The sequence below is a fragment of the Camellia sinensis genome, chromosome 3, assembly GCF_055761805.1.
Source record: "Camellia sinensis isolate YWXY chromosome 3, ASM5576180v1, whole genome shotgun sequence".
NCBI lineage: Eukaryota > Viridiplantae > Streptophyta > Magnoliopsida > Ericales > Theaceae > Camellia > Camellia sinensis.
Genome location: NC_138963.1, coordinates 94,099,262 through 94,127,227, shown reverse-complemented (window position 1 = coordinate 94,127,227; position 27,966 = coordinate 94,099,262). Strand labels below are relative to the sequence as shown.

Below are 27,966 nucleotides of genomic sequence, written 5' to 3'. Positions count from 1 at the left end.
AAAATATTATTTATACTACCATTTGCACACTTACATATTGTGAAAGTGAAAATTCAATATTGCAGTGAGTTTATGAGCTTTCAATTAAAGCAAAAAATTGATAGAAAATTCATTCAAATAGAATCATCATTCAACATTGTAAGGGAATGGTCATTCCAATGGGCTGCTAAGTAATGATTATTCCATTCCATTCTACATTTATTTCAGTGAACCAAACACTGTCTTCGAGTGTATGGACTCATCAAATGAGTGGTCTGAAACATGTTTTCTTATTTCTTACTAAACCAAATGGTTCATTTTTTTTTTTTTATTAGATACTTACTAAATGTTTCTTTTAAGATCCAACCATTGTTACTAAATGGAGTTGTTATTATGGATAAATATTCTATTCTTGAGCTACTATTGAAACTAATAGTTTTAATTGATCAAATGCTTTTGTAGTTTGTGATATTAGTTGAAAAGTCCCTATTAACAACTGAGATTTGGATTAAAGGAATGGACTGTGTAGCTTGAACCCCTGCATCCTTCTTCGTCATGTTATTTTTTCAATTTTCTTTGTACAAGAGGTGGTTACTCAACCACAACACCACAATACCTTAAATTCTCAGATTCATAGAGACACCATTTGAAATACTGATGTATTCTCTACTAAGCAACAAATGAAATGGCTTATGTTGGGTCTGCATTCTAGGCTTTATAACCTTGCAAGAGAAAAAAATCAAGAATTTTGAATAGAGATTGTCCATGAAATAGCTGAATTAGGTGTTTCAAGTCTTCAAGTTTGTAATTAGTCAGTTATCTCATCAGTTATGTCTGAACTCCCATATTTCCGATTCTAATTGAAAAAAAAAAAATTGAAAATATTTCTTTAAAGAAATGTTTACATTTCTTTTTTTTTTTTCTTCTTTTTTTTTTTTTTTTTTGAGGTAGTTTGTCTTGGATTTGCGGATTTGGTTTGTGGGCTTGATGGATTTGTTTCTTTTTATTGATTAGGTCTTGCAAGTTCATGATTTTCTGTTGCAAGGATAATATGATCTTTGTTGTTTATTGGGTCCATTTTAATCTTTTTGATATGTGCTTTAGGGATCTTTGTTCTGCTTAATGGTCTTCTTTTTTTTTCCAAACTGATCTTGGAGAATGGTACCAAACTATACTGCTCTGTTGTTTTTTTTTTATCATGATTAATTATATATTCAATGAAAGTTTTAGTTTCAAATGATGGTATGTGATTTTGTATTTATTTTTTATTAACAAAAATTCAGGGATGTATGGCTGATCTGTATGTTTAACACACTAGAAATTGTGGCACACGCAATATGTGCGAATGTGATTTTGTATTTTTTTTTTTTTCTTCTCTTGTACCGTTGGATCCATCATTATAGCTCAACACTTCTTTCTCTGCTAATGTCTTTGTTAAAACATGATTTTTGCATATGTTATTTTGTGGTTAATGGTGATTGGATATTAAATTGAATGAGAAAGTGAATTAATGTTGCATTTTGAATGGGAGTTATTATTTCATATTAGTGCTATTTTTTAGTTTTATTACAGGTATTTTTTTAATTCAATCACATAAAATTAGCACAATTAAAAAATAAATAAAAAAAAGACATCACGACGTTTCTAAAACGTCACTAAATATCATACCAACAGCTGGATTTTTTTAAAAAGAGAAAGGTGGGCGTTTTCCAAACGTTGCTAAATAGAATAATGATGTCACGTTACCGTTAGTAGAACTTTTAACAGCATTTTTAGAAAACGCCGCCTATAGTAATATAGCGATGTTTCTAAAGCGCCATAAGGTTATAGCGACAGCCGCATCTTCGGCGCTTGGTACTAAACGTTACAAAAGGATTTGGCGGCGTTTTTGGAACCTATAGCGGCATTTTTTAAACGTCTCTAAAACTCGTAATTTCCAGCAGTGGGTTATTCTTAAACTTATATTTGTCATCAATTTTTTAAAAATAAATATAATTCAAACATATAATTATCAATATTCAATCACCTTGATTTTTTTTATGAACAGTCTACTTAATGAATCCTAAAATATGAACAGTTCAAATCATTAAAATGAATTCCAAAATTTATCTATTAAGTTCAAACATTCTCTCAAATTGAGATGACAACTTAAGAAAAATCGAACTATTTTAATAACTGACCTTTTTTTTTGGGGGGGGGGGGTTGGGGTGGGGGGTTATAATCCAATGTGGACCAAACGAGCACCTCCATTAACAGTGACTTCACAAACACTCCCTGCAATTTGCTAAATAAAAAAATGGTAGCAAATTTTTTATTATTATTATTATTTTTGAGGGGAGGGGGGGAATTAATAAAATTAATTAGGTGATATATAGGGTGTGCTTGGCACTAATAGGAGCAAATTTGAGATAATTTTAAGTTTTTTCAATTCTAATATACGTAATTAACATCAATTTGGAAGAGAAAATTGGTGGAAAATTCATTTATATAGGTGTTCATGGCATTAAGTCCAATGATTTATTTGCTTTATTGGTAAGAACATGATAATAAAAAGTTCTGAAAAAGACAAATTATTGTTTTAAATAATTTTTCTTTCAATTTTCACCATTGTATTATTACACCCTCACACAACACCATCGGTAGACATTTGCTAGACCACCGCTGAGAAAGTTGTTGATGGTGGTGGTGATGATTTCGACAGATATGCTAATCTTAGGTAGACAGATAAGTAATATGTGGACAAATGGGTAACACATGGATAGACAACTGAGATTTGGACATGTAGGTGACAATTGAACATATATGAGTAATATGTTTTTTCACATTCTTGTTGTTCTCATGGTCTCAAAAGATTTATGGTTGGAGTTTGAGTTTCTTTTCATGTTTAAATTTGAGCTTGAGAGAACTTGAGGAGTTTGTGGTTCTTACTGCGAGAACCGTTTAATGATCCGAATTGTTTATTTTATAGGACCCTCCATTTATATTATTTATGAAAAAATAAATAAATAGTATACTCTTCTATTCTTCTTTTTTCTTTTTTTCTTTTCAAAAACGTACTTCATGTTTATTTTATCAAAAACAACTACGATAAAATGAGAAAAGTTAAAATAATTGAATCGACTTAATCTTTTCATAAATGATATACATGGAATATCTTACAATATGAACGGTTCGAATAATCAAAATAAGACTCATAGTGAACCTTACATACTCTTCAAATTGTCTCAAATTCAAACTTAAATTATGAAAGAAAACTCAACCCACAAGGTGGGGTTGAATGGAGTTTTGGGTTTTGTAAAATTGTTCCGTTAATGCATAGATTGCAACATATTCAAAATCAAAATTAACAGTGCCTAATTGTTATATCATTTTGAATTTTTTAAACTTTCTTGTAAGTATTTTTAATTTTGAAATAAAAATTATAGTATTGAGCTTCCTCTTTACAACTAAAAAACATATTGCATTTGCTTTCGCATTGCATGACAAAACCCTATAAACAGAGGGAGAGTCGTACCAGACTTAAAATAGTTCTCAATTCCAACATGGTAACAAAACTCGTCTAGATTCAATTTTGCTTTCACCATCACCACACTATATATATGTGTTGGGATCTTGTATATATAACCATGTCACACACACCCCCTAGCATTCAAAACAACTCATAATCATCTTTTCAAACCACTCTCAAAACCCAAAACAAAACAAAAAACCAACTAAACTCTCTCAAGCTCAAGCTCAAGCATGGCAGCAGAGAAGGTAGTAGCAGTAGATTCAGCCTTCATCCAACCCGCCGAACACAGACCCAAAACCGTCATCATCGCTGAATTCAAATGCATACCACTGATCGATCTCTCCTCCACCAATCCAAACCTTGTAACCCAGATAAGCCAGGCCTACAAGAACTGGGGATTCTTCCAAGTCATCAACCATAGTGTGCCAATGGAATGTCTGCGAAACATGGAGTCGGTGGTGAAGAAGTTCTTTGCGCTGTCGGAGGAGGAGAAAAGGAAGGTGAAGAGGGATATCAACAACCCCTTAGGTTATTATAATGTTGCGCATACCAAGAATGTGGGAGACTGGAAACAAGTGTTTGATCTTGCTGTGGAGAATCCCGCCGTGTTCCCGGCTTCTCATGAGCCTGATGATTAGGAGACTGTGGAGTACTTTAATCAGTGGCCGGAGAATCTCCCTGAGTTCCGGTAAGTTATACTATCTATCACTTGCGTTTAGAAAATGATCATATTCTTACCCCCAAAAAAAAAAAAAAAAAATTCACAGAATTTTATAGAATACTTAACTAATACATACATTTTGGTGACATTTTTAACAAATACATTTTTTTTTTATCAACATCAAAGAACCCTTTATTGATGATGGAGAACCTTACACGAAGGAAGAAAACATCAACAAAAAAGGGAAGGATAATGCAAAAGCCATCATAACAAGACAACCCAATCCCAACTAGGGTGGCACTAAGCAGCTCGCATAATCACATGGCAGCACCAAACCAAGAACCTGTCGATGAGAGACCAACAGATACCTACAATACAGCAACAGAGTTCTGCAATACAGCAACAGATACATACAAGACAGCAACAACAGAGAAACAAGACAGCAGAAACTCCTTCTGCTAACAGCCATCCAGGTCCCTTTTAATCTACCCAAAATACCAAAACCAGCAACCACTACATACTATACCCCATCAGATACAAAACCACCTGCAACAAAGAAACAGATTAGAAGAGACACCTAATACTAACAGCAGCCCAATTCACCTTAGACCACCCAAAATACCAGACCAGACCCCATCAGATACAAACCAAATAGCAGCCCTCTGATTCTTGCAGACCCAGAACCAACCCTCAGATTTTATCAAGCCTCAGATTATATCAGACCATACACCCCAGATAAACCAGTCTAGAGTCCAACTCAGTAGGCAAAAAGTTGATTAACTCCATAGCAATCCTCAACTGCATTCCTTAATCTGAGCCAAATTGATGATTAAATCCAAGCCTAAGTACGTGTTCCCTTTTAAAGAAGCTTTAACCCATAGAGCAAATCTAATCTTTATAAGCTCACCTAACTTAGATCCACAAGGTTGCACTCCATTAAAAATACAATCATTCCTTAACTTCCAAATGGACCAAAGCACTATAGAGGGCAAAGCTCTCCACAATCTCCTAACTTATGATTCCAACCTATCCACCAATGAAATAAGCCATCAATAGTCCTTGGCATCACCCATGAACAGCCACACCAAAGCATTACCTCAGACCACACCTGCCATGAAAATGGACAATGTAACAACACATGAATAGCAGATTCATTTTCAACTTTGCAAAAAGCACATAATCCAGAAGCATCACTGTTCAGAACACCTATATGTTGTAACAAGACCCCTGTTTTCACTCTATTCCTCCAAGCTAACCACCCAAAAAATTGGATTTTGGGGGGAATGTCATTATTCCACACAAACTTACAAATTTAGAGAGAATGGCCCAAGAGGGAATCACTAAACTGATATTAAACTTGTCACCATTAAATCCATTCCAAACAGGGCAGTCTTCCTCATCCAGTCTTAGAGGAGGGGTCACCAATAGCACTGCAGGCAACCTGTTAACCTCTGCCTTTTCCCAATCATAAAATGACCTACGAAAACAAAAGTTCCATTCATGGATATATTGTTTTAAAATAGTAGGCTCAAAACTCTCAGTCATATCACCCTAAAAAAAATACTTGTATATTTTATTTTTCTACTTTTATAGCATTGCCTTTTGGGACAGAATTTTAAGTCATCTTTATGTTTCTCTATATCAAATGTGTGGGAAATTTTCCGACCACACTGCCAACTCAGTAATTCAGCTGGAGAGCACTGGCAGAATAGATGGCACCTGACTGACCTGCAACAGAAAGAGAAGATTTCGGCGGTGATTCGTCCACACGGGGGCACTCCAACGATCAAGTCAGTATATCTCTTAAAGATAATCAATTATTCAACTCACAAGCTTGAGCCTAAAAAGCATACCTTAGACCTATGGGGGTGCCTCTCTTTTATAGCCAACATAAACCTAATCCCAATAGAAGCTTAACTTCTATGGACTCAGGTTTACTGCTAATCTTGGACTCCCAATAAGATTAGGATAAACTCTGTAAGAGTCTTATCTTAATACAAACTGAAGTCTTTTCTCATTCTAGGACTATTGTCCCTCATCCAGGTTGAGTTCCCTTTTCATTCTAGGATTGTTGTCCCTTATCCACTTATCTCGGATTCCGATATCTTCGGAGATAGCCTCGGCTTTGCCGAGATCACCTCGGCGTCACAACCAGGACACGTGGCACCTCGGCTGACACGTCGATGTCACCTTGCCACGTGTTGGTACTCAGAAAATATATCCTCACAACTGCCCCCTAGGTTCTATTACCTCAGCATTCTGAGATTATGGAGCCTACACTGTTCGTTCATCTGTGCCCCTCTGTCCGAGATCAAACTCGCCGACCTCAAAGTTCCCTGGACTTTACTGTCCACTGGTGTCAAGAATCAAGTTTCATGCTTTCCAAGCTGCTTGAAATCGCACCTCCTAGTCGAGGTTCTAGTTCCATTAATTCCTAAACTCCAAGAGCTTTGCAACTGCTCCACTCACACTCTCTGGTGAGTTCCCGATTTCCAGTCATCTATTTGACTCCGGCGATTTTCATATCGGCGTTCATTTCACTTTGTAGGTTCATAAACTCTTTACTTGCTATTAAGCTCAATCTTTCATAACTCTTCTAAATCTGTTTACTTGCCATCTGTTGCCTTCTATTTTCGTCTGTCTTCAATTTTTGAATTGTTTGAATGCCTGGCACTGTTCTTGTCATATCCGCTTTCTGTTGCTAGCATCGTGTCTGGGTCATTACTTTCATGTTCTTCACATAATTACTTAGTGGCTGTGCACTTGGCTTTATTCTTGAACTTTGTCGTCTTCTTGACTATTTTTCTCTTTTTTCATTCAATCCTCTGGCTTTTTCTCTTTCTAGCTCTTTTACTTAAATCCGTCATTGTTCCAAGCTTTCAAGCTTCTGCAACTGTCTTCGTTCCTCTCCTCCGGTGAAGCTTACGTCATTCTGTCATTGTTGTCAGACTTCGGCAATTCTCATTCCAACTTCCCTCTTTCTGGTAAGCCACTGTTCCTTCTAGTTTTATTTCTTGTTGCTTTCCAAGAAGCTCTGTTTCATTGTTAATCACCATTGCTGTTTTACCCGTTGTTTCTAAATCATCTTCTTGAATACACACTGTTCATACATCTGTTGATTTCTACCACTGTTCTTGGCTTGACACACTTGTGCAATCTTTTTGTCTTGAATTCCTGATAGTTTCATCACCATTCTTGATTACGAATTACATTCTTGTTTCTGTTTTCTGTGTCTTTTTCCAGATTCTTGCTTTCAATCCTTGCCTTCAAACTCCGAGGTGCCAATCGCCGAGAAGAGCCTTGATCAAACTCTTCGGGAGATCGATGCTGAGCTCGAGGCCGAGAAGGCTACTGAGAAGTCTTCCCAACTGTCTTCTATATCCTGCCATTGATTTCGAGTAGTTTTGTTTCCTTTTTTTACTCCTTGTACCTTGTACCTTGTACTTTGTCCGTCTTTGTATGCTTTTAATCCGACCGACGTGCCATTTTTGTAGTCTGAATAATTTACTTTTCAATATTCAGGCCGAAGTGCCTTCTTTCTTCTTTAAATGCATTTCTCTGATTTCTTCTTTGAATGTATGTCTTCTTTTTTCTACTCTTGTATGATTCTATACTTAGAATAATTTGCATGTCTTCAAAGTACACCTTGACTGTGCAATCTCTTCGGGTAAAATACCTCTGTCACAACTTCTAATCTTGCTCATCTCGGCCTTGTCCTAACACTTGAAAATATTGTAACAAATATTTTCACAAATGTTGCTTAGGACTTGTCACTTTCTCAATGTCTTCTATCAAGACTTCAGTTTTCCATATTTCAAGTTTTGACAACTTGGTAGTCTCGGCAAGTACGCAGATATTGCTTGAACTTGACTTTACCTTGTAAATTTTTCTCAAAAATTTCCACAAGTGTTTAACCATCATCCTTTATCATAACCTCGGCTTAACTTCAGCTTGTAAATTTTTCTCAAAATTTCAACAAGTGTTAAACCATCTTCCTTTATCATAACCTCAGTTTAATTGTAACTTGTAAATTCACACAGAATTTCAACAAGTGTTTAAACCAATCTTCTTCCAATACGACCTCGGTTTAACTTCAACTTGTAAATTCAGATAGAATTTCAATAAGTGTTAAATATCACATCGGTTTAACTTCAACTTGTAAATTCACACAGAATTTTAACAAGTGTTAAACATGACCTCGGTTTAACTTCAACAAGTGTAAACATCATCTCGTAGGAATGGCAACGGGCCGGGGCGGGGCCGGGGACCCCACTCCCCGTCCCCGATCCCGGAAGGTTAAAATATCCATATCCCCGTCCCCGATCCCCGGCGGGGAAACTCGTCACCCACCATCCCCGTCCCCAACGGGGATCGGGTTTCCCCGACCCCAAAAAATCCCCGAGGTTTTTTTAATTTTTTTTTATTTTGTTCAAGAACAACAAATCAACATAGCAGATCTGAGTACCAACAATCATCATCAACAGATTTAAATTAAAAAAACAATTAATCTGAAAAAATATATATATGTTTTCATTATCATCAACAGATTTAATTTATAAAAAAAAACAATCTGAAAAAAATATATATATACATAATCATCATCTCAACAGATTTAAACTAAAAAAGAAATTTGAAAAAAAAAACAGATGTACCAACAATCAGATCAAAGCGAGAGAGAGAAAGAGATAACAGATTTGAGTACAGATCTAACAGTAACAGATCTGAGAGACCGTGGCTGTGGCGAGATCAACACAGGTATTAGCGGTTGTGGATGTGGCTGTGGTTGTGGCTGTGGCTGTGACCGGCGGCTGTGGCTTTGGCGAGATCAACGGCGGTGGTAGGACATGCCGACTGTGAGAGTGAGAGAGTTGAGAGAGAAGAACGAGAGGGTGAGTGAGAAGAACGAGCGGCTGTGGCTGTGACGAGATCAACGGCGGTGGTGGGACACGCCGACCGTGAGAGAGAGAGTTGAAAGAGAAGAACGAGATGGTGAGTGAGAAGAACGAGAGAGTGATAAAGTTGAGAGAGTAAGTGAGTCAGATAGATATAATGAAGTCAGATAGATATAATGATATACTATTGCACTAGATATATATTATAATACAACTAGTGAGTCAGACAGATATAATGATACACTATTACACTACATATTTATTATAATACAACTAAACACCAACACAGGTATTAGCGGGGAAATTTCGGGGCGGGGCCGGGCCGGGGCCGGGGCTAAGGAGCCTATCCCCGCCCCCAACCCGAAATTGATCGGGGAGTGATTTTTTAATACCATCCCCGTCCCCGTGGGGATATTTTTCGGGGAAAAACCACTTATTTCGAGGTCGGGGGATCGGATCCCCGTCGGGCCGGGTTTAAATTGTCATCCCTATCATCTCGGTTTAACTTCAACTTGTAAATTCACACAGAATTTCAACAAGTGTTTAAATATCACATCGGTTTAACTTTAACTTGTAAATTCACACAGAATTTCAACAAGTGTTAAACATCATCTCGGTTTAACTTCAACTTGTAAATTCACACAGAATTTCAACAAGTGTTAAATATCACAACGGTTTAACTTCAACTTGTAAATTCACACAGAATTTCAACAAGTGTTAAATATGATCTCGGTTTAACTTCAACTTGTAAATTCACACAGAATTTCAACAAGTGTTAAACATCATCTCGGTTTAACCAACTTGTAAATTGCTACAAATTTTAACAAGTGGTAAACATCATATCGGTTTAACCAACTTGTAAATTGCTACAAATTTCAACAAGTGGTAAACATCATCTCAGTTTAACCAACTTGTAAATTGCTACAAATTTCAACAAGTGGTAAACATCATCTCAGTTTAACCAACTTGTAAATTGCTACAAATTTCAACAAGTGGTAAACATCATCTCGGTTTAACCAACTTGTAAATTGCTACAAATTTCAACAAGTGGTAAACATATTCTTCTTCTCGCTGCCCCCTGCATGGCTTCCACATACTCCTTTGCGAACCTTATAAAAGGTCTTCAACCTGGCTAACTGCAGTCCAACCTTGTGTGTTTTTTTTTTCATCTTCTAGGATCTGAGATTTGCTCACTGAGCTCTTCTCTTTTCGGACTTAAGTGCCGAGATCTTGTTTACTAGAATCTTGGATCTGCTCACTCAGGTTGAGCTCTTCTCTTCTTGGACCTACTCATCTAGGTCAAGATCATGTCTTCTAGGATCCGGGATCTGAAATCTGGGATCTGCTCACTTAGGTTGAGCTCTCGTCTTCTCGAGCCTACTTGTCTAGGCTGAGATCATGTCTTCTCGGATCCGGGATCCAGGATCTGGAATCCGGGATCTGCTCACTCAAGATGAGTTCTTCTATACTTGAATGTTATCTCCTTGGGAGCGCTCATGTCCCCTGTCTTTGCATCCCTTCTGGAAGGGTCTTCATTCCTCCGCAGGTATCTATCCTTCCATACCTGGAGGTCATCTTCGTTGTAGTATCTTCTTCGATCTGTTGTCTTTGGTGCGTCACCATCCTGGCCGACATCTTTCACTCCGTGACTCTGGTCACGAGTTTCTGTGTTGCTATTGTCCCCTTCAACGTCGAGGTTGATAGATCTTCCATTCCCAACAGGAGCGTTGTCTCCAGTCTGATCCTTTTGTCCGTCATTGGCCATCTATTCTTCTTTCTTTCCCACAGACGACGCCAAATTGTGTGGGAAATTTTCTGACCACACCGCCAACTCAGTAATTCAGCTGGAGAGCACTGGCAGAATAGATGGCACCTGACTGACCTGCAACAAAAAAAGAAGATTTCGGCGGTGGTTCGTCCACCCGGGGGCACTCCGACGATCAAGTCAGTATATCTCTCAAAGATAATCAATTATTCAACTCACAAGCTTGAGCCTAAAAAGCATACATTAGACCTATGGGGGTGCCTCTCTTTTATAGCCAACATAAACCTAGTCCCAATAGAAGCTTAACTTCTATGGACTCAGGATTACTTCTAATCTTGGACTCCCAGTAAGATTAGGATAAACTCTCTAAGAATCCTATCTTAATACAAACTGAAGTCTTCTCTCATTCTAGGATACTTATCCCTCATCCACTTATCTCGGATTCCGATATCTTCGAAGATAACCTCAGCTTTGCCGAGATCACCTCGGCTTCACGACCAGGACACGTGACACCTCGGCTGACACATCGGTGTCACCTTGCCACGTGTTGATACTCAGAAAATATATCTCCACATCAAACACTCACAACAATTAAATTATGACTAGAGATTTTTATATGATTCACTATGAGTCAATTGAATTATGACTAAAGATTTTTGTATGATTTACTATGAGTATTTTGAAGTAAAGAGAAGAATTTGAAAATGAAAAAATAAAAAATTATTTTGGAGTATTAATTTGGAATCCTTAATCCAACCCTAATGATATAAAATAGATTATGTGAAGGGATGAATCCACACTCATCTCTCTATATCTCGAGAAGTTATTCCATGAGTAAGGAATTCCATGTCAGTAGTGTGCCTAAACCATGTGAACAATGCATGGAGGAAAAAAGCCACATTACATTGAATAATTATAGCAACTTTGTCAATAACTATCACGTTCCTTAAAATTTCATTGATTGAGCATGCTACATAAGCACGATGACGTGGTGTACCTGATCTATTAATTAATTTATTCTATATCTCTCTATTCTCTCTCTTTCACCTTATTAGAGATCAAAATAGAGGTATTATATTGGAAGATATAGCACCTCTCATTACTAACATTTCCCTTTACATAAACATTAATCCAATCCACCCTTAATCACAATGTTGCCATTGAAAGTGCATTGGGACAAATAATGTCTCATCATGTTTGTGTGATCTATGGGGTTCTTTAGGACTAATGTTTTTTAGTTTAGTTTTTGAAAAATGTGTCTGAATATTTTTTTTTAATAAAAACTGGATTTATTTTTTTAGATACATCTATTTTAAAAACTAAAAAATTTGTAAAAAAATTTAAAATTTCCACTAGAGACAAAAAAAAATTGGTATTTTTGTTTTGTGTTGTCTTTAATGAAAATTTTTAAATATTTTTACAAATATTTTGTTTTATTTAAATAATTAAAAAAAAATATCTAAAAACAAAAAACTCAAAAACAGAGTTATAAAACAAACAATGTATATATGTGATGTAATAAATTTGGGTGCTGTGGTCTATTTACTGGTGCGGTCTATTCACTTGCTGTGTTGCTGGTGTGGTCTACTTACTTGCTGCTGTGGTCTTTGATTATGTATTGTGGTAGTTTGCTTTAGTTTAGTTGGTTTGTTTCTGTTTTGGTGGTTGGTTGGTGTCTCACCGACCTCGGCTGTGTGCTAGCATAGCACTTGCCTTTTCTTTATTGATGTATCACTTTGTACTTATCAATAGAAATTTTTTTGCTGATCAAAAAAAATAAATTTGGGTGAACTCAACCAGGGAGGCATGTGAAGGATATGCTGAGAAAGTGAAAATCCTAGGTTTCAAGTTGGTGGAACTCATCTCCCTAAGCTTAGGCTTGCCTGAAAATCGATTAACTGGATTCTTCAAAGAAGGCCATGCTAGCTTCATTAGGATAACCATTCTGGCTCCAGATGACGTCGGAGGATTGGAAGTCAAGCGCAAAACAGATGGTGCTTGGATTCGAGTTCAACATATCCCAGATGCTTTTATTGTCAATCTCGGTGTTATCATGCAGGTATTTCATTTAGCTTTCCATGTTTGGTGACGTTTTCATTTTCGTTTTTCATGTGTTTTTGTATGCAAAAATAAGTGAAAAGTTCAAAAGTATCCATCTATTTTATTTTGTGTGTAAAATGTAAATTTTTTGAAAATTGAAAAATAAATTTTCAAGCTTTTTTAAGAAAATGGAAAATGAAAATATAAAAAAAAAAACATGATACATACCCTATCTAACCAGTTAGTTAAATGGATGTCTTTAGTAATTTTAACTACTATTATGTTCATTTTTCTTAGTTATTTTGTCTGTATATCGCCACTAGTTAACTCTAAATAAAAAGTAAAAAAATTTAACAAATTAATTTTCATTTCTTTTTTTCTCAGTCTTCTTTTTTTTTATTTCTTATTTGACAATGCAAATTAAAAATTATAATTTTTTAAATGACTTACTAAAATAAAAAGTATTGTTAATAAGCTAGTTAAAATAGATATGGTACTTTTTATTTAATCTTACTAGAATATTATTGGAGATGCTTCAACACATTTAAGTCATTTTCTTTCTCACTTTCTTTGTTTTTCTGCCCCCTGCCGGGGGGGGGGGGGGGGTCCCGGTTGATTTATATCATTTTACCAATATTAAAACAAACTTAGAAAAATTTTCAAAAATTGAAATATATGAATCAAATTTACATGAAATTTATGAAACAAATTTATTTTGGATGTAATATATTTCGGATGATGATTTTAGGCTAAAATAGGCAACAAAGAAAAAGAAAAAAAAAAAAACTAGAATAGCCAATACGATAAAATATTACATTCTACACATCAATTCGACTTTTAAAAATAATAATAATAATAATAATAATTTCACAAATTATCCTAAACACAATTTTTTTTCTTCTTATAAAATAGCCAAAAAATCAAAAAAATAAACCAAAATAGCCAAGTTCCCAAATGAGGGCTAAATTTAAATCTACTCTACACAGTCAAATTTTAAACACATTTCTTAATATTTTTCTTGAATTTATAGCATTTTTGTATATCATTATTTGAAACATGTTTCCGCCGCACCCTAGCCCATTGAATTAATCAATACACTCTCTCAGATTTGTCCAAAATACGATTTTTCTCCTCACATCCTAAAAATTACAAATACTCCATTGGCAAAAAAAATTATGCAATTGTTCTAATAAATAAAATAAAATTATCCAAATACCGTCTAATATCAAAATAAAATTATCATACTACCATTATTTTCATCCACTCACCACCAAATTCCTCTCTCTCTCTCTCTCTCTCTCTCTCTCTCTCTACCACCATATTATTATCTAACATTCTTCAGCAACACATTAAAATGCTTGTAAACAATAATGTTGGTGGTCCTGATTGAGAGTGGAAGAGGGTGGTGCGATGGTTAGATACAGTGATATTACTGATTGAGATAAAATAGAAAATAAGAGAAGTGAGATAGGAAAAAGAAAAAATAAAATAAAATATTTAATTTATAAAGGTTAATATAGGTATATCTGGGGAAAAAAATTGTTACTTGTGGCATACATTTTGATAGTCTGACTTAACGATTGATTAATAAAGGAGGCTATTTATTATGTGATTGGAAACCTCAAAGGGTAGAATGAAATTTCTCAAACATGAATAGAGAATCTATTATATTTTTAGTTAATCTCAAGATATATTTGTAATTTACTTAAATATTTATGTGATGAACTATTAAAGAGGTGTTTTGTACAGGCTTGGACTAATGAGAAATATCAGAGTGTGGAGCACAGGGCAGTGGTGAACTCAGAGAAAGAAAGGCTATCAATTGCTTTCTTCTTCAACCCAGCACACCATGTCAATGTGGAGCCCCTTTCTGAGCTCATAGATCACCAAAACCCTCCAAAGTACAGGGCCTACAACTATGGGAAGTTCTTTGCCACTAGCAAAGTCAGCAATTTTAAGAAGCTTGATGTTGAAAACATCCAACTTACTCATTCCAAGTTATCACAGTAATTGCAAATACAAGTGCACATACACCATTCACATAATCAAATAAAATCCTTTCATATGAGGTTTGGTTCAATTTGGTAATTGCCTTTTTAATAATTTTTTATTGATTTTTTTTCATCTTTTAGTGAATTTTGCTTATTAAATTTTTAATTTTTTTTTTAATTTTAAGTCTTAGTAGGCTAGGCAGACTTGAAAATAATAATCACTACAACAAAAAAGGGTTTTTACGGTGCGCAATGCATGTCGTAAAAACCCTTCTACGACGTGCAGCGCGCGTCATATTATGACCAGTCATGAAAAGTCATTCACCAACGATAACAATCAATTAAAGTCCACTAAAGGCATTTGCCTTTGCTGAATTTTTTTTGAATTTTTTAAAATTATTTTATTTTTAGATTCCTCTATATTGCACGAACTTAATAAAAGTAAAAAATAAATAAATAAATAAATAAATTACACGATTTAAAAAAAAAAAAAAATTGGAAGAAAATGTGACCTTTGAGTTGTTGCCAAACAAAGCCTGGTTCTCGCTTTTTATGAGCCGTACATTTATGTGAAAAAATTATGCCTGATTTTGTATTTGATTTTTGTGCACTTGGAAAAATTATACATGTATAAGTACAATAAGTTGGTCCGGCTAGCTTTAGCCTGTTGTAGTAACTATTTTGTTATGTATATGTAAGAGGCATTGGATATATGTACCATATATATGTACAAGCATTAATAAGTTGTTTTAGAGTTTCATGTAATTTATGAGAATGCTTTATGCAAATAAATAAGCACAGAATTTGGAAATATGTTGTGGGATTTTCAGCTTAACTAGCTTGTTGCTTTCTTCTCGTATTTGATATATTTATTTACCAAACCAGATTTATATATATATATATAATCCCAAATGCAAGTTGTTTTAAATTTGTTTCTAAAACAAGGTTGTTTTATGAAATTATTTTGAAAAACACAACTTCAAAAAATTAATTGAAATCACATTCTAAAAACAGGACTATATAAATGATGAAGATTCAACACAGCAATCAACACAGCAACACTTAACACAGCAGTCCAACCACTTATCACAGCAGTCCAAACAGTCCGCAGAACAGTCCGCAGCTGCAGCTATACCAGATAGCAGAGCACACAGTGTACAGAAGGGCCAGAGCAGCAGTTCACGAAAGGTGCAGATGTAGTGCACACCATGAGCTGTGTAACATGTTAACAATTTCCTTGAACTGTATGCAGTTAGTTTGTTACAGATTAGTTAGTTAGATTAGTTAGGTTGTTAGATGATTAGTTACAGATTTGTAAAGTTGTATATAATGTAATTGTGAGATGAATAATAAATGTACAAAAACATTTTCAGACTTTCTTCATGGTATCAGAGCTGATAAAGCTCTAATGAGCATTCAACAATGGCATTATCTTCAATGCCAAATCTTTCTCTTCTTCTTTCCAATCTCAATTCGTTAGTCACTGTCAAACTTGACTCATCAAATTATCTAATTTGGAAAAGTCAAGTTCAGAATTTGTTTAGAGCTACAGAATTTTTTGGTTATCTTGATGGATCGGTTGTTTGTCCTTCTTCTACAACAATAAATGCATAGAATATTTCAGTCGCCAATCCAGAATTCAGCAAATGGAAGCTTGTCGATGCACATCTTCTGAGTTGTTTAACTGCAACCCTGTCACCACCAGTGTTTTCTTCTGTATTGCATCTGCAGTATAGTCATGAAGTATGGCTCGCTCTGTAAAAGAGATTTACTGCTTTATCACACTCACATATTCATCAACTTAAGAACAAACTTCAATCACTTTCAAAGAAATCTCAAACTATGGAGGCCTATCTACAACAGTTTAAGGAAATTTCAGATCAAATTGCACTTGTTACTACACCTATTGAGGATGAAGATCTTATTCTTCTTGTTTTAAATGGCCTTCCTGATGAGTATAACTCATTCAAAACAGCTATTCGAGCCAGATCTGGTGCTGTAACAATGGAAGAAGTGTCCTCCTTGTTATGTTCTGAGGCAATCCATATTGAGAAGATCAATCTACATTCTTCTCCTAATATTGCTTTCTCTGCCGTTCAAGGCACTTTTTCTACATCTCAAACCCTAGCTTCATCATATCAGCCTTCTCAAGGTTCACACCATCAACATTTTCCGTCAGGTTCTTATCGGCCAAATTTTTCTACTTACAGAGGAAATCGTTCCAGTTTTCGTGGCAGAGGTAGATATATGAATCCTTCTAACTACAGAGGTCGTCGTGGTTCAGGTCTTGTTTGTCAAATCTGTGGCAAAAACAATCACACAGCTCTTGAATGTCGTAACCGCATGAATCCAGCTTATACACCAGCTCTGAATCCAGTTTATGTACCAGCTTATTCACCTTCGTATGGCTCTATTTCTAGTTCACCAACTCAAGGAGGCTATCCTCTGCCTCCTCTCTATCCTGGTGGTTCTTCTCCATCTTCTACAGCTCCTCGTGCTTTCTCTGCTGCACTGCAGGTCCTGGTTCTTCTTCTTCTGTTTCATCTGAGGCTTCTCCTTGGTATCTTGATTCAGCTGCTACCACTCACATCACTAATGACTTGCAACATATGCAGCTGTATCAACCCTATCAAGGTCATGATCAGGTTGTGGTAGGAAATGGAGATTCTCTTCCTATTCATCATAGTGGAGCTGGTATTCTTCCTACTCCTACCTTTCGTTTTCAGTTGAACAATTTACTTCATGTTCCACAAATTTCTTCCAATCTTATTTCTGTTCATCAGCTCACTCAAGATAATAACTGTACCATCACTTTTGATAAAAATTCCTTTGTTGTTCAGGACAAAACTTCGAAGGCAGTGTTTTCTAGAGGTTTTCACTCTAATGGTCTTTACCAGTTCTCTACTCCTCCAAAGGCTTATGTTTCTCAAACCATCTCTTCTACCTTGTGGCATAAGCGATTAGGTCATCCATCCATTGCTAAGTTCAATACTATAGCTAAGTCTGTTCCTATTGTTTGTAATAAGGATACTAATGGACTTTGTTCACACTGTTGTGTGGCTAAAAGTCATCGTTTGCCTTTTACCTTGTCTTCTTCTGTTGTTAATCAACCTTTTGCCCTCATCCATAGTGATGTTTGGGGCCCGTTTACTCAAGATGAATCTCAATATAGCTACTATGTTCTTTTTATTGATGATTTCAGTGGCTTTACTTGGTTGTTCCCTTTACATTACAAGAGTGAGGTCTTTACTAAGTTCTTGGAGTTTAAAATGTTTGTGGAAGAACAATTCTCCACCTCTCTTAAGATTTTTAGATCCGATGGTGGTGGTGAATATTCTACTCATAAATTTAACAAATTTTTCACTGAAAATGGTCTTGTTCATCAATTTTCTTGCCCTCATACTCCATCTCAAAATGGATTGGCCGAAAGAAAACATCGCCATATTATTGAAACAACTATAACTCTCTTGCATCATTCCTCTTTACCTCTCAAGTTCTGGTTTGAAGCAGTCTCTACTGCTGCTTACCTCATTAATAGGTTGCCTAGGTCTCAATCTCCTTGTCTTAGTCCTTTTCAGGTGTTATTCGGTGTCCAACCTGACTATGATTTTCTGAGAGTGTTTGGGTGTTGTTGTTATCCCTGGCTTCGCCTATATACCTCTCACAAACTTGAGCCTCGATCTCTTCCTTGTGTCTTCATTGGTTATCATTCTTCCATGAAGGGGTATAGGTGCTTGGATCCTACTACTGGTCGAGTATATGTCTCTAGGCATGTAATCTTTGATGAAACTCAATTTCCCTTTGCTACAGTTTCTTCTTCTTCCTCATCTTCTCCTTCTTTGTCTACTCTTCAGTCTTTCTTTTGGTCTTCTCCAACTGTTACTCCTCTTTCTTCTCCCTCTCAGTCTTCTCCATCTTCTCCTTCTCCATTACCTATCTCTTCTGCACAATCTTCATCATCTTCTTCTTCATCTTCATGTCCTTCCTTGGCTGCTCATCCTGGTATTCAACTAACTATACCTATTCTTCCTCATCCTCCTCCTTCTTCTTCTAATACTCATCATATGCTTACTCGGTCCAAAACTGCCTCTTCTCTGTGTTTATCAGCTTCTGTTTCTCCATCTCTTATTGAACCTACCTCCTATATAGAAGCTCTTCAGTCTCCTCATTGGTTGGCCGCTATGCAGACTGAGTTTCAAGCTCTTCAAACTCAGCATACTTGGACTCTAGTTCCACCTTCTACTGCCACCCATATTATTGGTTGTAAATGGGTATTTCGCATTAAGAAACATTCTGATGGTACTATTGCTCGGTACAAGGCCCGATTAGTTGCTAAAGGTTACTTGCAAGAAGCAGGTGTTGATTTTCATGATACCTTTTCTCCAGTTGCTAAACAACCTACTGTTCGGATTTTATTTTGTTTAGCTCTTCACTTTAACTGGTCTATTCGGCAGTTAGATATCTCAAATGCCTTCTTGCATGGTACTCTTGATGAAGATGTTTTTAAGCACCAACCCCCTAGTTTTGTTTGTCCTAATCAACCCTCCTTTGTTTGTAAACTAAATAAGTCTCTCTATGGGCTTAAACAAGCTCCTCGGGCTTGGTACACAGCTTTTTCTTCCTATCTTCTTTCCACAGGATTTGTTCATAGTCAATGTGATCATTCTTTGTTCATTCAGAAAACTGCTTCCTCCATTACTTATCTTCTTGTCTATGTTGATGACATTTTAATTACTGGCAACTCCTCTTCTCATATTCAATCTCTCATTTCTCATATGCATTCCGTTTTTGCTCTTAAGGATCTTGGTCTGGTTAGTTACTTTCTAGGTATTGCTGTCCATCACACTCCTACTGGTTTGTTTTTATCCCAACAAAAATATGCTGCTGATATTTTACTCAAAGCTGGTCTTGCTGAATGTAAGCCTTACTCATCTCCTTTGTCTCTCAAACCTTCCTCCTCTTCTTCTGCTGATGATTCCTTGCCCTCTCATAATCCTTCTCTCTATCGCAGCATTGTGGGAGCTCTTCAATACCTCACTCTTACTCGTCCTGATCTTTCCATTATTGTTAACATGGCTTGTCAACATATGCATTTGCCTTCTGTCACTGATTTTGCAGCAGTCAAACGGATCCTTAGATATCTTAAGGGTACTCTGCACTTTGGTCTTAATTTCAGTCCTGGTTCTTTTGATCTACATATCTTCTCTGATGCCGACTGGGCTGGTGATCCCTCTGACCACAGATCTATTTTTGGGTTTTGTGTTTTTCTGGGTTCTAACCTCATTTCTTGGCAAGCCAAGAAACAACCTACTGTTGCTAGGTCTTCCACTGAGGCCGAGTACAGAGCTTTGGCCCATGCTGCAGTTGAAGCTTCTTGGGTTCAAATGCTTCTTACTGAAATGTTCCTGTCTTCTTCCACCATTCCTACTCTTTGGTGTGATAATCTGTCTGCAATTTCCCTTGCTTCTAATCCTATTTTCCATGCTCGGACCAAGCATATTGAAATCGATTATCATTTTGTTCGCGAAAAAGTTCTTCACAAGCAACTTCAAATTCGCTATGTTCCTTCCTCTGAGCATATTGCTGATATTCTTACTAAACCATTGCCTGTCTCTCGCTTCCTTTATTTGCAATCCAAGCTTCTGGTGACTGCTGCCCCATTCAGCTTGAGGGGGGCTGATGAAGATTCAACACAGCAATCAACACAGCAACACTTAACACAGCAGTCCAAACAGTCCGCAAAACAGCTATACCAGATAGCAGAGCACACAGTGTACAGAAGGGCCAGAGCAGCAGTTCACGAAAGGTGCAGATTTAGTACACACCATGAGCTGTGTAACATGTTAACAATTTCCTTGAACTGTATGCAGTTAGTTTGTTACAGATTAGTTAGTTAGATTAGTTAGGTTGTTAGATGATTAGTTACAGATTTGTAAAGTTGTATATAATGTAATTGTGAGATGAATAATAAATGTACAAAAACATTTTCAGACTTTCTTCAATAAAATGTGTGTTTGAGAAAAGCACGAGATTTTGATGGAAAAAATGAAAACAAGAAAGTAAAACAGAGCAATCACATAAAACACGAAGATATATATTATTTGGTTATAAGCTTACTATATGGGTGAATAACAATTGAGATTTCACTGTCAAAAGGAGAAGATAGAAGGCGTAATTTTTTTTCTTTTTTTGGTGAATAAGTCATAAAATAAAACAAAAGATTTACAAGAATACAAGGGGAATACCCCAAGCCCTAACCCAACTATACAAAAGAACCAAACAAAAGGCAGCCAGACACCAGCTGCAAACATGACTACTAGATAACCACAAAAGCAAAAACACAATAACCACAAAAGCAGGACCGCAAGCTTCTACAGAGGGGCCAGAACCTTGGTCAGTGGTCACCCACCATATCTCCAACAAAAATAGGGGGAGTGAACAATGAAGGAAACCCAGAAACTACAACAGCCCGCAGACTAGAGCCTATCTACATCACAACAGAGGGCGAGAACAACATGGCCCAAAAGCACCTGAATTTGCAAAGCAACCACACCATGATACAAGGCGTAACTGTCTCTCTCAAAAGCTCTATAACAAGAGTTCTGACTACTAAATATCTACACACAACAAGAATCGGGTTGTACATAATTGAATTGTGCAAGTGGCTAATGTAATGGGTCATAAGTGCAAACTGAATAGAATACGAGAAACCCACAACCGTGCTCTATGATTCCCTTTTAGCGTCTTGCAAGCCAATATGTGAAGGAGAAATGTATACACAGTGTTTGTTGTGTGAAATTTTATAAGAGGTTAAAAAAATAAAGTGATGAAATTCATCCAATAATACATAGTTACCTTCTAAAACTCAATAAACACATATACAAAATCATCCCAAAATAAAATAATAATAATAAATGTTTAGTACAGGTCCCATTGATTATACTTATATACTCATAAGTCCTGAGTGGTTTTTTTTTTTTTTTTTTAGCCCTCATTTTAATAATGAAAAAAAAATGAGATTTTTTAGATGCATTTTGTATTTGTGGAATGATAATTTGTGATTAGTAATTATACTAATAAATTTATTAAACTGATAAATGATTGAAATTTTTTGACCTTTATTTTTGACTTTTGATTTATTTTTAGTTTATTTGAGCTAATCATTGTAATATGATATGGGAAGTGTAAATAGTTAAATTGTATTTTTTAAAAATATCTTTATAGTGATAAATTTATCCCTCAAAATAAGAGTAGGACTTTTTGATAAATAAGTTCAGTCTACATAACCGACTCGTAACTACCCCTAAAAAAATGCTTATATTTGTTTAAAATTGGGGTTAATTACGGGTCAATCCCATTAGTGAACTTAAATACCATTAAGTCATGTTGACTTCCTAAATGCACCAATAAATCCTCTATTACCTTTATTGCCCTCATTAAATTTTAATCTACCGAATCTTTTCATATTCCTTTTCATCTTTCTCTCTCTCTCCACCATGTTTCCAAAAACCCTGAACACAAAACCACTAGCCAGCCACCACCACCGTCGTTGCCTACTACCACCGCCACCACCACCGTTGTGATCTACTATAGCAACTCGGGTTAAAGCTCGACTCTTTTGTATTCTTTGATCCGGTATCCGGAACTCATGGTTGTTGTTTGTACTCTTTTTGTCTTGTCGTAATGTGGGATTGATTGTTTGGAGTTGTTGGTTGTGTTTTGAACAGGTTGGGAGTTGGTTTTTCAAAGGGGTTTCTACTTGTTTCTCTTCAAGTTCGCTCGAGTAGTCTTTCCTTCGCTCGAGCGGTCTTTGGTTCCTTCCAGTATCTGTGTTTGTAGTCTGAACTTTTGGGAGTGGGGTGTTCTTCGCTCGATCCATCAGTTAGTCGCTTGAGCGATATTCTATGTTTGACGTTTAAGCGGTCTTTCTTTCGCTCGAGTGGTCTCTTTGCAAGTCTAAACTACGTGGAGGGGGTCATTGTACACTCGAGCCTTGAGTTGGTCATTCAATTGGTTCCTTATGTCTGACACTCGAGTAGTGTTTTGGTCACTCGGGCAGTTTGTGCATATATCAGTAAGGGAAAAAGATATATTCTTTCACTTTTTGATCTATATCTCTCTCTCTAAAAGGTAACTTTATCAAATTTCTTCACACACTCTCTCTCTCTCTAGTTCTTGTCTAAACACCCCTATACACTCAAATCCGTCGGTCTCGCCGACATAGTGATTCGGAGAAAAGTGTAAAGCTCATAAAGGTAAATATTCTAATCAAAAAAGTTTTCATTTTCGGCTCTGTCAAAAGTTGGGTCTTGTTCTTCTCTCCTTCTACTCTTGAGGTAAGGATTTCTTCAACCTCATTGTATGATTCTTAACCTCGTTATGTGTTCCTTGAAAAGTGTAGTGATTTGGGAGATGTGAGTTGATTTAGGGTTTGGTTTTTTTGAGTATAAAAGAGAGAATGGATCCATGGAAAATGTAGTGGAAATGAATATATTGTTAAGTTGTGTTGAAACATTAGAAATTTCTCCTTTAAATGTGTTTTTGAAAGGAATAGATGTTTTGTTGGAAATCATTGGTTTTGAACTAAGAATAAAGGGAAATATGTTGAGTTTTTTTTAAAAGATAAAATGAATGTATCTCTTAATGATGGGAGTAGAATTGGATATGTATTATTACTCTTATATTAAGATTATGAAATTATAATTATTGTTGAAGATTTATCTTTTGTATAGAGATATTTGTTTTGGGCTTTTGGTGGAAGAGAACTTTGATTGTTATAGAAATTACATGATGATTAGGTTAATTGGAACCAACTACTCATATATCTGGGATTGTGAATACCTTGATGATTCTAGTCAGGGGGTGTGGTTGTGGTATTATTTATGTTGGCCTATGTGTTCTTAGTGAAAGTCCAGAAACCCACACAGTTAGGTACTGATACTTCCAGTTAGTACTGGTAAAATGGCTTTGGTAATACTTGTATAGCCTACTGGCAGACACATACCTAGAGTGTTGTATATTCAATACCCTATTTTCTGATTTAAAAAGTATTATTTTACAAATTGACTTATAATCATGACATTACATTGTTTTGAAAGAGAAAGTGTAAGGTTTTGGTACATGATATGTACATGCATTCACCATATGACTTTGTTAAGTAGCATACAGTGGGTTCAAGTATTCTTTTCTAAGCTTTAGCTCACCCTATGTAGAAACCAACTTTCAGGTGCTAAGGGCATAACTTCGCCAAAGACTTAGCTTGGAAGGATCGTGGAGCTAAAGGCTTATTTTGTTTTTCTTTTATTGTAAGTATCTTTTGACAAGCCTTGGGCATTTTACTTGTTTTGGGCTTGACCTACTTTTGTTATAACCAAGTATCGTCTTGAAAATATGTAGCCACTAACGCATGAACTTCTCTGAATTTCCTTTCATTTCATGTATATCGCCTTGTGTCACGTCCTATAGATTTAGAATCTAGGGTTTATGAATGTAAGAGGCATGTAGTACCTTTTGTAATGATTATCAAATGTGAAAAATCTAAAATCTCTAAGATATTGATTTATGATTACATTTCAATTTTAAACATTGAATAACAATCCTAATTAAACAATCAAAGACAAATTGACACAACGATTTAACGTAGAAAAAAAACTACAATTGGAGTGCCTCCAATTGTGATAAAAAACCACGGGCCAAATTCACAAAACAATCTACTAAGAAAACAAAAAAAAAAAAATTGCATAAGTGTAGTTTCAATTACTTAGTGAATCCACGCTCGAATTGAACCGACCCCAATGGGCATCTCTTACCATCGTCTTCACCTCAAATATGTCTTGCCCAACGTTGAAACTCATATAAAATAGCCTCTAATAGAAAACACTTTGACTTTTCTTTCTCACTAAGATTTTGAACAGCTTTAACCCTAAAATATCAAACTATACACTTTATAATAAACTAAATCGCGAAGACTACTCGAGCGCACACTTCACCGCTTGAGCGATGTGAGTAAAGGTGGTGCAAAACATATAGGTCAACTACTTGAGCGCAACTCTTACTGCTTGAGCGGTAAAACTTTCTTCCCAAAAGTTTAGGCGCTTTACAAAAGTACTAGATGATGCCATTCACCACTCGAGCGCACAAATGACAACTCGATCCCTGTATATAGTCAGCAAAGTGGCAAACATAAAATGATCAAGATCACTAACTCCTCTGTGTAGGCACAATTTGGATTGGATTCGCATCTAAACGCTCATATCCTCAGTGAAACAAAAGACACTACAACAAAAGTAACTTATGATGACGAAAAGTTGTGAAGAAAATAAATTTCGTCACTAAATAAGAATAATTCGTGATGAATTATAAAATTTTGTCACATATAATAAAAAAGTAAAAATAATAGGTGTCGAAATTTATTTTCGTCAACAAATACTTTTTTTAGGTGAGGAAAAATTAAATTTCGTCACTAAAGATTTTCCCTTTAATTTTTTTGGGTGGCACCAAAATTTTGAGTCTTTTGGTGAGGAAAATTTTTGTCACCAATTATAAAATTATTAGTGAGAAATATATTTTCGTCACTAATAATTTTTAATATTTTTGAGATTTTTTTATTTTTGAGATTTTTTAGTGAGGAATTAATGTTGTCACCAATTTTGGTGGAAAATATTTTGAGTATTGAGCAGCATTGAAAAATAATAGGGTTCTAGTTTTTTTTTCCCCTTTTTCTGTTTATCATCTCCTTTTCCATTTATCATCTCTATATCTCTCTCTCAAAACACACGCACCTAATACTCTCTGTCATCGCTCTTTGCCCTCGCTACTCCCCCTTTAACGCCTGCACTACCGTCAGCCCTTGTTGTCTTTCTACGCCGCGGCTAACATCGCATCTCTGAGCAAGCGTATTGTTCTCTCTCTACACTGGACTTGTATAAGTAGGGCTCCACTCTCTACATCAAACCCAGGTTCTTTTTCTCTATTTTTTCTTGTATTCCATCAATTTGATTGAGCTATTGTAGAATTTTTATAGGTTTTCAATCTTTACAATTTTTTTAGCTTCTAATCTGGCTTTATTGTTGATATGTTAAATAAATTTTGAATTGTTTTCTTTATTGAGCGATTTAAAAGCTTTGATTTATCGTATGGGTTTTCAAGTTTCATATATTTTTTGGAATTTTTTCAGTAGTTGATGTATTTAGTTAGCCATTAATGCTCTGCTCGAGGATTAGATTTCTAAACTAGGGTTTCGATTTTGGTGATTTGTGCAATTTGATTCCTTCTAGTCTACCGCCTAAAGATGGTATTTTTATTTTGTTATTATTCTACTCTGTGTCTATCAAAACTATTTGGGCGAAAAGGACATTTATTTTAATTATTCATTTGGATACTAAGTTATTTCTAGCGAGATTATTTCTAAGATCAATGAGTTTGGACTGTGATATTCTGATTAATGATATTGATAATGAAGCTGTAACACACTAACACTGTTACATTATTGTTTGGTTGATAGCAAAAAGCAATTCTGGATGTTAGAAATACTTTATGTTTGCCTTACAAACAAACCAGATGGCATGGAATAACTCTATGTTCAACAAACCAAACGGCATGGAATAACTCTTTTAAAAATAAATCAAAAATAATAAAGTTAAATTACAATTTCTAAAACAAAACAAAATACAAAATTAAGAATCAAAATGATAGAATCTACTCAAAAAGTACCTTACATCACAACAAAGTTGCAAGTTTGATACTTGGGCGGTTTCCTATCAAACATGGGCCTTTTAAAACTAATCCACCAATATTAATCTAGATAACTATTTACCCTTCTATTACCCTATGATCCAAATAGACTAATTAAGTTGTCTTCATTTAGTAATGCTCTCCATTATGGTGTTTTTGAAATGTATCTTTATCTTGATGGTATTGTAGCAGAGGTTGGTTAGAGATTTTTACAAATCCTCAATCAAGTGAGTCCTGAAGAAATCTCAGATGACCTGAAGTTGTCGAAGTCATTTTTGAGCAACAATTTCTATTTTATTTGAGCAAAAATTTCGTAATTATATAAAAACTTTGGTTTTACTTTATTTGATTTAAGAAAGTGAAAGACATTGTTCTTATGAGTACAATGAAACAAAAATGAAGGAAAATGATGAAGATTTGAGGAAAAGAAGCTAGAGAGAGAGAGTTCAATTTTGCTCTAGTTTTCATTCTGTTCTTTGAAGAAGAAAACATAAGTTTTATCCTGCATGGGTGTGTTTTTTATACAACCTAGTTAATTATTCAGTGTGGTTGTGTCCTAGGATGGTTTTTACATGCTACTGAATTAGTCATTTAGTGAGGTTGAGTCTAAAATTATTTATTACATCCTAATTGTTTTGAGACAATTGGATGTTAATTTTATATCAGAATTTATCTTTTTGTTTATATATTGAAATTGATTTTGCCTATTTGATTCTTGCATAAAAAATTTGTGAGATTTCAGTTTGTGAAATCTAGTTATAGCAGATTTTTGTGGGCCTGAGTTGTAGCAGATTATTTAAAATAAAATAAAATAAAAATTTGCATGTAAAAGAAATTTATTTTCTTTTGGTAGGAGTATATTTTAATATACTAAAATAATTTTTTATTCAAAAAAATAAATTATTGAATCAAAGGCATCTCTGTCGACACTAAGAATCATGCGCAAATTAACATTCAGGTTATTGAACATTTTCTGTGTTTATTATGTGCTCCATCACCATCAAAATTTTTTATTTGGTTTTATCTGTTTTGTGTGGGAATTACCAATGTACAAGTTTTCCTATTTCTGACCAGCTAGAGTTATACCCCCCAAATAATGTTTACTTGAAAATTATACCTCAACAGTTTGTCATTTTCACATTTTTTAATTACTTAAAAAGTCCTAGTGTATATGCAAGATATTTCTGTATGCATATTTTAGCTTTGATTTTTCATGCTTTATTTATTATGTGCACATGTCGATCAGGTTTTACAATTTGGCTTAATAGATAGTTAAGTGAGTAGAACATGCTCTCACTGAACTTGTATGTTTATAAAGTTGGGCACAATTCTTGATAAACTGAGTCTAGATTTTAATGGATCAAGCCTCTTTAAAATAGCAAGAAATATGTGTG

General features: G+C 35.3%; 1 pseudogene; it reads left to right on the top strand.

Moving 5' to 3' along the window:
• Positions 1 to 3,720: 3,720 nt before the first annotated feature.
• Positions 3,721 to 14,900, top strand: LOC145821695 (protein LATERAL BRANCHING OXIDOREDUCTASE 1-like; annotated as a pseudogene).
• Positions 14,901 to 27,966: the final 13,066 nt, after the last annotated feature.